We start from the raw sequence: 14,417 nt of genomic DNA, 5'->3' as shown, positions 1-14,417 counted from the left end.
GTATTTTTGCTTCTGTGATTGTGATTGTGGCTCGTTGGCGAATTTTAGTGAATTGGTTACGCATGCCGCACATACCGTGTGGTTACTCACGGAAGTTCTGTGTTGGCTGTAACTATCGTAGGGCACCGAATCTTGGTAGATATGCTAATACGGTAATTTGGAACTGATTTACACTGGAAAACACATTGGTTCCAATTTAGGCCACCAGATGCAATTCTGGGGCTGTACAATGTTTGTATGACTGTATGATATCCGCCCTATCATCTGACAAGCCATAACGTGAGCGAACATCTACATTTATCCTCCGCAAGCCACCCAACGGTGTGTGGCGGAGGGCGCTTTATGTGCCATTGTCATTACCTCCCTTTCCTGTTCCAGTCGCGTATGGTTCGCGAGAAGAACAACTGTCGGAAAGTCTTCGTGCGCGCTCGAATCTCTCTAATTTTACATTCGTCATCTCCTTTGGAAGTACTCGTATAAGAAGGGGGAGGCAATATATTCGATACCTCATCCAGAAACGCACCCTCTCGAAACCGGGGCAGCAAGCTACACCGCGATGCAAAGCGCCTCTCTTGCAGAGTCTGCCACTTGAGTTTGCTAAGCATCTCCGTAACGCTATCACGCTTACCAAATAACCCTGTGACGAAACGCGCCCCTCTTCTTTGGATCTTCTCTATCTCCTCTGTCAACCCGATCTGGTACGGATCCCACACTGATGAGCAATACTCAAGTATAGGTCGAACGAGTGTTTTGTAAGCCACCTCCTTTGTTGATGGACTACATTTTCTAAGGACTCTCCCAGTGAATCTCAACCTGGTACCCGCCTTACCAACAATTAATTTTATATGATCATTCCACTTCAAATCGTTCCGTACGCATACTCCCATATATTTTACAGCAGTATCTAGTACCAGTGTTTGTTCTGCTATCATATAATTATACAATAAAGGGTCCTTCTTTCTATGTATTCGCAATACATTACATTTGTCTATGTTAAGGGTCAGTTGCCACTCCCTGTACCAAGTGCCCATCAGCTGCAGATCTTCCTCCATTTCGCTGCAAGTTTCTAATGCTGCAACTTCTCTGTATACTACAGCATCATCCGCGAAAAGCCACATGGAACGTCCGACACTATCTACTAGGTCATTTATATATATTGTGAGAAGCAATGGTCCCATAACACTCCCATGTGGCACGCAAAATGTTACTTTAACGCCTGTAGACGTCTCTCCATTGAGAACAACATGCTGTGTTTTGTTTGCTGAAAACTCTGGTCTGGTATTCCGTAGGCTCTTACTTTGTTTATCAGGTGACAGTGGGGAACTGTATCGAACGCCTTCCGGAAGTCAAAGAAAATGGCATCTACCTGGGAGCCTGTATCTAATATTTTATGGGTCTCATGAACAAATAAAGCGAGTTGGGTCTCACACGATCGCTGTTTCCGGAATCCATTTTGATTCCTACAGAGTAGGTTCTGGGTTTCCAGAAATGACATGATACGCGAGCCAGAAACATGTTCTATAATTCTACTACAGATCGATGTCAGAGATATAGGCCTCTAGTTTTGCGCATCTGCTCGACGACCCTTCTTGAAAACTGGAACTACCTGTGCTCTTTTCCAATCATTTGGAACCTTCCGTTCCTCTAGAGACTTGCGGTACACGGCTGTTAGAAGGGGGGTAAGTTCTTTCGCGTACTCTGTGTAGAATCGAACTGGTATCCCGTCAGGTGCAGTGGACTTTCCTCTGTTGAGTGATTTCAGTTGCTTTTCTATTCCTTGGACACTTATTTCGATGTCAGCCATTTTTTCGTTTGTGGGAGTGGTGTTCCTCTGTGAAACAGCTTTCGAAAAACGTGTTTAGTATTTCCGCTTTACGCGTGTCATCCTCTGTTTCAATGCCATTATCATCCCAGAGTGTCTGGATATGCAGTTCCGATCCACTTACTGGTTTAACGTAAGACCAGAACTTCCTAGAATTTTCTGTCAAATCGGTACATAGAATTTTACTTTCGAATTCACTGAACGCTTCACGCATAGCCCTCCTTACGCTAACTTTGACATCGGCTGAGAGGTTTTGGCTGCGTTTAAATTTGCAGTGCAGCTCTCTTTGCTTTCGCAGTAGTTTCCTAACTTTGTTGTTGAACCACGGTGGGTTTTTGCCGTCCCTCACAGTTTTACTCGGCACGTACCTGTCTAAAACGCATTTTACGATTGTCAGTGTCATTGTCAGTGTCGGAACAGAAATTTTCGTGTGGCTATCGACGTGCGCTGTTAGTGAAACTGCTTTATGTGAACGGCAGCAGTTACAGTGCTGCACTGAGAGAGTATCGCCAACTGGAAGGTCTGAGAAAATGCCAGATGCCAATAATCGGTTTCAAGAAGATGCTAATGAAATTCGAAAACATGGGTGAGCTTGGTGTGGCACCTGGAAGCGGAAGGCGACCTATCCCGGTCGAGGCTACTGACGAGGTTGCTGTTGCTGTAACTGATGACGCAGCACGTGTCCCGGGTTGTGCTAGTGCGCGTGCAGCGTCGCAAGAACTGTTCATCCCATGGTTAGTTTGTGGTCCATTTTACCCTGATACCTGTAGACGATGCAGACGGTGCACCAACTGAAATCTCATGATCCGCAGCAACGTTCCAAATTTGCTCTTCGGTTTCTGGCAGGGATCGAAGTTGATGACATGTGGCCGCGCAATATTCTGTAGAGTGACGAGGAGCATTTTACACTACAGGGTGCAGTCAGCACACAAAACTGCCGAACTCGGTGTACTGTTGAAGCGTATGTTGCGCACGAAGAGCCACTGCACTCGCCGTATGTGACTGCGTGGTGTGGATTCACAGGTACCTCTATTCTCGGTCAGTTCTTTTCTGAAGAGTATACACCGAGTATACACGTCACCGAGACGTCCCTATACAGCGTATGATACCTGCTTTGGAAGAGCGCAACGGTGTGGAAACCACTGCTTCGACGCAATTGGGTCAACTCGTCATGTCGCTCTCATAGTGAAAGATCTGCTTAATGCAACCTTCCACTAACCTGTTATCTCCAGTGGTTTTTCAGGTGCATGGCCTGCAAGATCAGCGATCGGAATCCATCCTCTGGGGATGTCTAAGAGAACGTTTGATCTCTGCCTCATCTGAAGTACATGAAATGAATTGTCAGTTGCGAATATGGACAACCATCAGCTGTAGAATGAAATGACGACAGTGAAAATCTGTGCCGGACCGGGATTCGAACCCGGATTTCCCTCTTATCGCGAGCGCTCGCCTTACCATTCGGCTATCCGTGCACGACTGACGGCCAAACCCAAACTTCCATATGTCGTCGACCATACGTCTGCGACCTCTACTCGTACATCCGTTATGCATATTCCCGTACTGGTCAAACGCCGTCCCAGTCCGGCACATTTTCATTGTTGTCATTCCATTCTACAGCTGATGGTTTCCTTATTCGCAACTGAGAATTCATTTCATGTATTTCATAATGGCTGTATTAGCCACAGAGCCTATTGCTTTAAAAATGGATGCATGTCCAAAGGAACCTTGCATCGCAATGAGATCAATACAGGTTCTGCAATATTGTCTTCATCTGAAGGCCAGTGTACAGAGGAAAACATTGCTCACATTGCACGGAACTGCAGCGAGCGATTACAGCTCACCTCATTTTATGGATGCAGCATCTTGTCGACGTCTCTATCGTTCATACTGAGCAAATTGTGTAAGCTACAGTTAAGAATAAACTCAACATAACGCCTTTCTCACTTCTTTGTCCTTCTCTTCCCACGTTCCGTTCCTAATCCATTGCATACGGAAACATTTCAATACGTCTTTCCTGCGCTCACAGCGGCAGAAATGGCTCTGAGCACTATGGGACTCAACTGCTGAGGTCATGAGTCCCCTAGAACTTAGAACTAGTTAAACCTAACTAACCTAAGGACATCACGAACATCCATGCCCGAGGCAGGATTCGAACCTGCGACCGTAGTGGTCTTGCGGTTCCAGACTGCAGCGCCTTTAACCGCACGGCCACTTCGGCCGGCACAGCGGCAGATTTGCACCTGTTGGGCAAAATTGGAACTAACTTTTTTCCAGTGTGAATCGGTTCCGCACTAAAACCTTAGAATATCTACCAAGTTTCGTTGCCATACGACAATTACAGCGCACACTGGACATCTGTTAGTAGCTGCACTTTACTTACAACCATCCCACATTTACAAATGCTGAATATACCAGAACGTTATTTGTGTTCAGGTTTTGTCACGGAAACGCTGCTGCTCATGGAGAATACAGTACACGATTTCCCAACTGCAAAGTCCAAGATTCAAGATTGTCTACCAGTGTTATGACTAAACTGTGTGACACATGTGCAGTGCCCAGCACCCACATTTCATCTGAACGTGTAAATGACCAGATTGCGAATGAACTAGAAGGCATTACACTGTTGGTATAACGTAGTCTTTCAACAAGTACATGCAGAATTTCTACACATATGAGGATACGGAGGAGACTTTACGTATGCACGGCGTCCATCCTTGTCGCTAACAGCGCATTCGACACCTCCGAGAAGGAGATAAAGGTAGAACGACTGGAATGTTGTCGTTGACTAATTGCAAATCGTGAAGTAATCCCACTAATACTGTTTACTGCTGTCGCCACTTTCACTCGTGACGGTATCGATAACACTCATAACTCACATCGGTGGTCAGACGAAAACCTACATGTCTTTGGAGGACACATTTTCAAAGTAGCGTTTAGTATGGTACAATAGACAATTGACTGAGCTAATGATCTTTCTTCTGCGGGGGACCACATTCATGTAGACTTTTTTGAAAGGAATTTGAGTGATAATTGTTCATTTATTGTACATAGTCATGATTTCGGCTTTGTAGCGCTCTCAAGTGCATGAAGAAATGTTATTTTGTATCTTGTGTATTTTGTATCTTGTATATGTACTCGTATCATGTAATACGACAAATAGTCTATAAGACCAGAAATATGTATTTTTGACGATGACGTCTGACAGATATATTTTAACATTTCAACATGCACTTCAGAACGGCTACAAATCCGAAATCAGGATCGTGGACAACAAGTGAACAATTAACAGTCGAATGGCGGAAGTTTCTTTCCAATAATTGACTGAGCCTCTTCTTATACAGTTCTTTAAAACGAGTTTCCGCCATTACTGGAAGAGATTCCTTTGGCTACAATAACGGGTGCGTTCGTCTGGCATTAAGGGACTCCTGAACAGTATAGGCCTTGGGTAATCCGTAATCTAAAAGCAATAGTCTTTGGCAGAAAGCCTGGGAGAAATTGTGACTTTTTATGGCCAATCAAGGTTTCCGGAACTTTAGATTTTTGCCTATGGGGGTGACAGAAATTTGCAGACTATAGAGAAGAAGTAGGCGTAAGAGATGAACTGATCGTATGGTTATGAATGGTGCTGCTTCCATAAAATAGCGCCAAGAGGATTCCAAAGTTAATTGAAGTTGGAGGTGGAATTTATAAAAACCAGTTTTGGACTTAACCATATGCCTTTGCTTAAAACCGTCTCTGAGTATTTGTTTGGATTACAATATAACAGTTATATACTTATAAAGAATAAAAACTGGTCGCATCAATATGGAATGTGTTATTCGAATTAGTCTATATTAACATTTCTTAAAATATTCCTTATTCCTCCTGAGACACCCTCAGTGGCAGGATACTGGGCTTGCACTATTATTCGGCTTCCCAAAAGATCTGGTCTCCTGGCAGTTGCTGACACCAAAAGCAAGGAAAAAATAAAAACTGCCAACGGCTTGGAGAGCAGTCGCTGACCCCACGCCCCTCCATATCCGTACCTGACGCTTTGGCTCAGGATGACATGGCGGTCGGTCGGTACTCCTGGGCCTTCCGAAGCCTGTTCGGGGAAAGTAGAGGACAAAGAACGAAGCTCATGTTGTCACTATTTTTGGCTCCACAAGTCGTGTGATCTGGATATACTGAGAAAGAAACGAAGGACCACAAGTCTATAACTGCATTTGGGAGGTCTTTGATGAGATTTGTTGACTGCTGCCTTGGTGAAAGTGGGCTTCTCACACAGGGCACTCATCACAACACAGATAAAGATGCAATCATATACCTATGAAAGAAAATTTATGATCATCGTCCAGTACGAAACTGAGTATTTCTTGTTAGAGTTCTGGACAAGTAATGCGGTAAAGAAGGATAGGTGGTGATCTGTGGCAGATCTGACGACACAGCACAATGCTGGTGCTGCACAAGTGTTTCGGAGCTCACCGTCCAGCGCTTACTGCTGAACAAGTGACTCTGCAGCAATGAGCCCTACATGTTCCCATGCTGACCCAACGACATCGTCAGCTAGGTTTGCAGCGGCCGTGGGATGATCGCGATTGTACTGTGGATCAGTGTAAATGTATGGCCTGGTCTTACTACACCAGGTATCTGGGTATGCCACTGTCCACAAGGACGTGGGGGGAGTATTATTTTACAGTGGATATTCACTTGGGCTTCCATTGGACCTGTGGTAGCTGTAGAGTATGTGAAGATTGCACCTAGCCCTAAAAGTTGAAAAATGTAAATTAATGCGGGTGAGTAGGAAGATCAAACCTGTAATGTTTGGATACATTTTACTAGTGTCCTGCTTGGCACAGTCAAGTCGTTCAAATATCTGGGCGTAACGTTGCAGAGCGATATGAGCATATGAGAACTGTGGTAGGGAAAGCAACTGATCGGCTGCGGTTTATTGGGAGAATTTTAGGAAAGAGTGGTTCACCTGTAAAGAAGACCGTATATAGAGCTCTAGTGCGGCCTATTCTTGAGTACTGCTCGAGTGTTTAGGATCCGTAGCTCGTCGGATTGAAGGAAGACATGGAAGCAATTGAGAGGTGGGCTGCTAGATTTGTTACCAATAGGTTCGAACAACAAGTAAGTGTTATCGAGATGCTTTGGGAACTCAAACGGGAATCCCTGGAGGCGACGTACTTTGCGAGAAATACTATTGAGGAAACTTAAAGAACGGGCATTTTAAGCCGACTGGCGAACCATTCTACTGCTGCCAACATACGTTGCGTCTGAGGACCGCGAAGACAAGACGAGAAATTAGGAGTCATACGGAGATGTAGAGACAGTCGTTCTTCCCTTGCTCTATCTGCGAGTGGAACGGAGGGGGGGGGGGGGGGTGTATGACCAAGTGGCATGGGCACCCTCCGCTACGCACCGTACGATGGCGTGCAGGGAATCTATGTAAATGTAGATTATTGTGGATCACCTGCTGTGCTTCATGCTTGATGTCTTAGCCGATAGCGATGGCATGTTTCAGCAGGGTAACTGTCGATGTCAAGAGGCCAGAACCGTGCTACAGTGGTTTGAGGAGTACGACAGTGTACTTCTGTTGAGGGCTTTGCCACCAAATTCACTTGGTCTGAACCAGATGGAACGCATCTGGGACAATACTGGGCGCCGGCTCCAAACCTCCAGCCCATAACTTAGGGGAACTATGTGATCTGTACATAGGCATCTGGTGGTATATACCTCTGAAAACCTATGAAGGACTTGTTGAATCCATGACACGCAAAATCGTGTTCAACAGATGGACAAATACCCTATTAAGGTGGTCCTAAATGTGTGAATTCCTAAGGGACCAAACTGCTGCGGTCATCGATCCCTAGTTGTTGTTATTGTGGGCTTCAGTCCATAGACTGGTTTGATGCAGCTCTTCATGCTACTCTATCCTGTGCAAGCGTCTTCATCTCGAAATACCTACTGCAACCCACATCCTTCTGAATCTGCGTAGTGCATTCATCTCGTGGTCTCCCTCTACGTTTTTTAGCCTCCACGCTTCCTCCCAATACTAAATTGGTGATCCCTTGATGCTTCAGAACATGTCCTACCAACCGATTCGTTCTTCTAGTCAGGTTGTTCCACAAATTCCTATTCTCCCCAATTCTATTCAATACCTCCTCATTAGTTACGTGATCTACTCATCTAATCTTCAGCATTCTTATGTAGCACCACTCTCTCCTTGTCTAAAGGGTTTCTCGCCCATGTTTCACTTCCGTGCATGGCTACATTCCATACAATTACTTTCAGAAGAGGTTTCCTGACGCTTAAATCTACACTCGATGTTAACAAATTTCTCTTCTTGAGAAACGCTTTCCTTGCCATCACTAGTCTACGTTTTATATCCTCTCTACTTCGACCATCATCAGTTATTCTGCTCCCCAGATAGCAAATCTCATCTACTACATTTAAGTGTCTCATTTCCTAATCTTATTCCCTCACCATCACCTGAGTTAATTCGACTACATTCCATTATCCTCGTTTTGCTTTTGTTGATGTTCATCTTTTCCGTTCAACTGCTCTTCCAGGTCCTTTGCTGTCTCGGACAGAATTACAATGTCATCGGCATACCTCAAAGTTTTTATTTCCTCTCCATGGATTTTAATTCATACTCAATTTTTTCTTTTGTATTTTACTGCTTGCTTAGTATACAGGTTGTATAACATCAGGGATAGGTTACAAGACTTACTCCCTTTTCGGCCACTGCTTCCCTTTCATGTCCCTGGATTCTTAGAACAGGTCCGGTTTCTGTACAAGTTGTAAGTAGCCTTTCGCTCCGTGTATTTTGCCCCTCGTAGCTTCAGAATTTCAAAGAGAGTACTCCAGTCAATATTGTCAAACCCTTCGTTTAATTCTACATATGATAGAAACGTAGGTTTGCGTTTCCTTAATCTACCCCCGTGTTCCAACATTTCTATAGAATTCAAACTCCTATGAGGTCGGCTTCTACCACTTTTTCCATTCATCTGTAACGAATTCGTTCCAGTATTTTGCAGCCGTGACTTATTAAATTGATAGATCGGTAATTTGCGCTCCCGCTTTGTGATTGGAATTATTATTTTCTTGTAGGGAGCACATTGTGCGCATGTGGGAGCGATCTAAATGCTTGTAAAACACTAAACTGGCAGCCAAGATTACTTCTACGTGATGGAGACACTTAACATTTATAATGTCATCTCTCTTGGACGCCTGTGTGCTACTTACGACAAATTTGTAAGACCTGCGTGTTATAGGCAACTATTAATATCACCATTGGTTGCCTTGGTGTTGTAACCTGTATGTGCCCTAAGATCCGATGATGGCGGCTTTAATCTCGACGAAACCGGTAATCATGGAATAAAAAGAATTCCTGCGATCTTGGCTACCAGTTTATTGTTTTACTATTCTTCTTGAAGTCTGAATGTATTTCACCTGTCTCATACATCTTGCTCACCAGATGGTATAGTTTTGTCAGGGCTGGCTCTCCCAAACTATCAGTAGTTCTGATGGAATTTTGTCCACTCCTGGGGCCTTGTTCCCACTTAGGTCTTTCAGTGCTTCCCTAGACTACTTAAACTAACTTATGCTAAGAAGAACACACACAGCCATGCCCAAGGGAGGACTCGAACCTCCGGCGCGAGGGCCGCGCTATCCGTGACACGGTGCCCAAAACCGCGCGGCCACTCCGCGCGGCTGAGGTCGTCATGTCAGCAGAATATTCGTGCGTAGGTTATAATGGCTGTTGTTTGCCATGCGCCTCGGCCCAAACGTGCTGTTTTCGACGGTGTCGGTGTGGGGCGGACTGTTGCAGGCTGTGGCGGCATCGCTGCTGCTGGCGCTGGTGGTGGTGGGGGCGGCCCGGAGAGCCGGCGGCGTCGTGCTGGGGGGCGGCGCGCTGGTGCGGCTGCCCAGCCTGGACAAGGCGGCCGTGCAGGCCGACCGGCTGGGCGGCAGCTTCGCCTACGTCGCCTCGGAGGCGCACGCTTACGCGCCCGTCACGCTGGGGGTGGCGCCGGCAACGCACCCACTGCCGCTGCTACCACACCCACCCTTCCTGCACCCCCCGCTGCTCTTCTGATGCCGCTGCTACAGCTGCTTCGGCTCCCGACTGAGTACTTCGACTTGCAAAACTGTTGCAGTGCTACCCTAAAAACTCTAAATAAATATTGTAATAACTCTTTAACCTCTTTAACTTACATTGTATCACACCTTACATCACATTGCTACATCTGCTTCTGCACTGTATAAATCGAAATAACTTATTAAATTTATTGTACAATATATATAAAGGTGTGACAAAATGAAAAGAAGATTGCAGTGTTTGAATCTAGGGACTGATTGCAGATTCGCATGAAGAAGGACTGCACACTAGAAATTTCCGTAAGTAGTTCCTGACCTTTTCTACTTTTTTTTATTTTGTTGTTGTGACACATGATGATGTGCTACGTGCAGCATTTGCAAATATCACAAGTTCTACATATTTATCTGCTGTATAATAAATTAAAACTATTTGGAGGAAGTTGTTAATACTTCAGTTACAGAGTTTTATGCTGAGTAAAATTCTATATATTTTTAAAACTAGCTATTTAACCTGCAGACCGTTAAACCATACTTCATCAGTCGTGCACCATCTTGTACCTTGAAACAGTGGAAGGTCATCTACCATGGAACAAATGAACTTGCAAATAACTTAGTTTCTTTAGTGTCTTAACAATTATCTCTGTTCCGAAAATGGAAATTTGTGTTAGTTGAAAATAATTTCTATTTCAAAATGTTTCAAGCTTGTAACCGATATTTGATAATACTTCTTGATTTCATTTCACTTGCTGATTGTTGGTAGTTCATTAACAACGCCTCACGTAGACTATTAAGTGCGGCACTGAAAAGATTTTCTCGCTTGCAACACTTTTAAATTTCAATAGAATACTTATGTATAGGTACTCAACCACGCTATGTCTTGGAAACGTTTTTCACATTAAAAAAAACTTTGTTTTCCAGAGTAATTGTTATTTCAGGAAAGGATTGCAGCTCACATAATGTGAATACTATGATTTCAAAGTAGAATAGAAATTGGCTGTGTAGAAGCAAAAGAAGAAAAGTGTTCCAGAGTACAACACTGTCACCTACACTTCATTTCTTTTATCGATTTGAAGATGGTCGGGGCTCCGTGGAGGATGATTAACACTTGGCCTAACCTTCATCATCCACAGCTTCAAAAAAGGCGGTAGCGAAAGTACTCGAAGTGATCCACAAGGACAGAAGGTCAAAAAAAACCATGAAGTCCTTAAATCGTTGGAATTCCGTACAGGACATGTAAATTAATTCCAGCTGCTGAACTGAATATGAGACAAGTTGGTTCCCCGTATTTTGAAAGCGACCGACGAGACCATCATGTCCATGTGTGCAATGAAATGCAAACAACAGTTCGAAACGGTCCAGAGTTCCTGTCCCGGGTAATAACTGTCGATGAACCATGAGTTTACGGTTACGACCCATCGCAGTGGAAGACACCATCCTGCCTGTGGCACAAAAAAGAGCGCCAAATTTGCAGCAACATCAAGTCAATGTATTTTTTATACAGTCATGGAATTCTCCGTTAGGAAATTATTCCATGTGGACACGGAATGTCTACTGCGACATTCTGAGGGTACTGGGGGAAGATGTTAGAAGTAAACAGCCTGGTAGCTGCTTCATGACAATGCACGTGCACACACCTCGCTCATTTGTAGTACAATTACAACTGTCCACACCCACTGTAATCGATTGATCTAGCCCCTAGCGAGATTTTTTTTTTCTTCTAAAAACGAAATTGGAGGTGAAAGGGTGGCATTTTGACTCCCTAGAAAAGATTCGAGTGGAATCGGAACTGATGAGAACACTACTCGGTCAGCAAGCTTCCAAAACAATGGATCAATCACAACAACAGTTGCATACAAGGTGATTTTTACCTGGATATTCTCGAAAACTCCGGGTAACATTCGTACTGTGGTTGTGAGTTACTTTTATACGACGACTGATACCATTTGTAGCTCAGTAACCTGTAGTCATCACAAATCATCGGACATTTTGCGAATTTTCGTAATTTGGGTTTCATGCAAAGTTAGATTTGGTATGCATTATACAGACTCCTCATTACGGTACATTTAAGAAACAGTGAGTGATCATTTCCACAGGTGGGTGAGCATAGGTGGCACACGATGCGACAGACAAGAGTAAGTCCTGCAATCGAGAGCGGTGAAGTGAGGACTGGCCCAGCTTACGAGAAGGAGCTAGGAACTGGACGGTGGAGGATGCTTACTGTTTAGCCGCCAAGGCGAAATTATTTAGTACTAATTGTTTTCTTGCCGCTACAGATCTGGGTAAAAACTCTGGTTCTGAAGCTTTTCAAGACATCGTCTGACAGATCGGTTTCCTTCACCAGCTCCTCCGTTTTTCTGCTGTATAACAGAATAGGGTTACGACTCAGGCACTGCTACGTGTTATGCTGCAACAGCACCGGCCCCTTTGAGTTGTAACGCTGCTTCTGTTCCCTTTATTCTAACACAAACACTATTTATGAGTATAGGTCGAGAGTTCGACGCACAAGCTTCTGGCTGGTTGCGGGTTCAAAAATGGTTCAAACGTCTCTAAGCACTATGGGACTTAACATCTGAGGTCATCAGTCCCCTAGACTTAGAACTACTTAAACCTGATTAACCTAAGGACATCAAACACATCCATGCCCGAGGCAGGATTCGAACCTGCGACCGTAACAGCAGCGCAGTTCCGGACTGAAGTGCCTAGAACCGCTCGGTCACAGCGGCCGGCTGGCTGTTGGTATTGCAGGTAGGTGAATAAAACCGATATCCATCGTACTGATGTGAGAAATCCAGCCATAATCAATCACCAAACGTTGTACAAGCTCACAGTGTAGTTCGACAACAAACCGCCATCAGTACGTATGTTGCAAGCGTGAGTACGACTCTGGCCTGTTATCGCTGCGCGGGCAGCTGCATCCTTATCCAGAGACCACAAGATCGCGTGACGGGACGTAAAGTGATGAACATATGGGCGTGTCTCCGGACCACTGAGCTGCGCTCCCCTCCTGCTGCGGGTGTTTGACTCCGCCTGTTGTGGGGGCGAGTACGGAGTCCCGCCATCTGAGTGGATGGCTGCAGCACTTCACTACGCTATTCTTTAGCACTGAGAACTACTGTGGCCTCTTCCCAATCAACCGGACGCGCAGCTAGATCTTTATCTCTCTGCGAAGCAGGGAGTCCCTCCCCTCTGCTCTGTTCATGTTTAACACTGAGGCGTGGTAGAGATGACAATGCGTATCACTTGTGGTAACTCTGTATCAGTAACATGTATTTATGCTGGGTTGAGTGCTTGGGTCTGATTACTGCCACATCAGTTATTGTTTTTAATGGATTACACACAGTTCTTTATCATCACTACCAATTTCAGTTTACGCTATCACCAGAATAAAGCATGAAACAACTAGAAATACATAGTTTAATAAATTATACAGGGCTATTGCAAATGATTAAAGCGCTTTCATAAATTCACTGTAGCTCCATTCATTGACATATGGTCACGACACACTACAGATACGTAGAAAAACTCATAAAGTTTTGTTCGGCTGAAGCCGAACTTCAGGTTTCTGCCGCCAGAGCGCTCGAGAGCGCAGTGAGACAAATGGCGACAGGAGCCGAGAAAGCGTATGTCGTGCTTGAAATACACTCACATCAGTCAGTCATAACAGTGCAACGACACTTCAGGACGAAGTTCAACAAAGATCCACCAACTGCTAACTCCATTCGGCGATGGTATGCGCAGTTTAAAGCTTCTGGATGCCTCTGTAAGGGGAAATCAACGAGTCGGCCTGCAGTGAGCGAAGAAACGGTTGAACGCGTGCGGACAAGTTTCACGCGTAGCCCGCGGAACTCGACGAATAAAGCAAGCAGGGAGCTAAACGTACCACAGCCGACGGTTTGGAAAATCTTACGGAAAAGGCTAAAGCAGAAGCCTTACCGTTTACAATTGCTACAAGCCCTGACACCCGATGACAAAGTTAAATGCTTTGAATTTTCGGCGCGGTGGCGATCATGATCAGCAATTCATGTCATGGCCTCCACGCTCTCCCGACTTAACCCCATGCGATTTCTTTCTGTGGGGTTATGTGAAAGATTCAGTGTTTAAACCTCCTCTACCAAGAAGCGTGCCAGAACTGCGAGCTCGCACCAACGATGCTTTCGAACTCATTGATGGGGACATGTTGCGCCGAGTGTGGGAGGAACTTGATTATCGGCTTGATGTCTGCCGAATCACTAAAGGGGCACATATCGAACATTTGTGAATGCCTAAAAAAACTTTTTGAGTTTTTGTATGTGTGTGCAAAGCATTGTGAAAATATCTCAAATAATAAAGTTATTGTAGAGCTGTGAAATCGCTTCAATCATTTGTAATAACCCTGTACATATAGTGAAACATCCGCTAAACCCGCTAGGCAGGTGATTAGGATTGTGGAAAGGGCCAAATAAGGTGTCGGTCAGGTTCACTCAGAATTGTAATTTATTGTAATTTAACAACATCTTTAAACCAAAACGGC

The sequence above is a fragment of the Schistocerca piceifrons genome, chromosome 5, assembly GCF_021461385.2.
Source record: "Schistocerca piceifrons isolate TAMUIC-IGC-003096 chromosome 5, iqSchPice1.1, whole genome shotgun sequence".
Taxonomy (NCBI): Eukaryota; Metazoa; Arthropoda; class Insecta; order Orthoptera; family Acrididae; genus Schistocerca; species Schistocerca piceifrons.
This window is presented reverse-complemented; position numbering follows the sequence as displayed.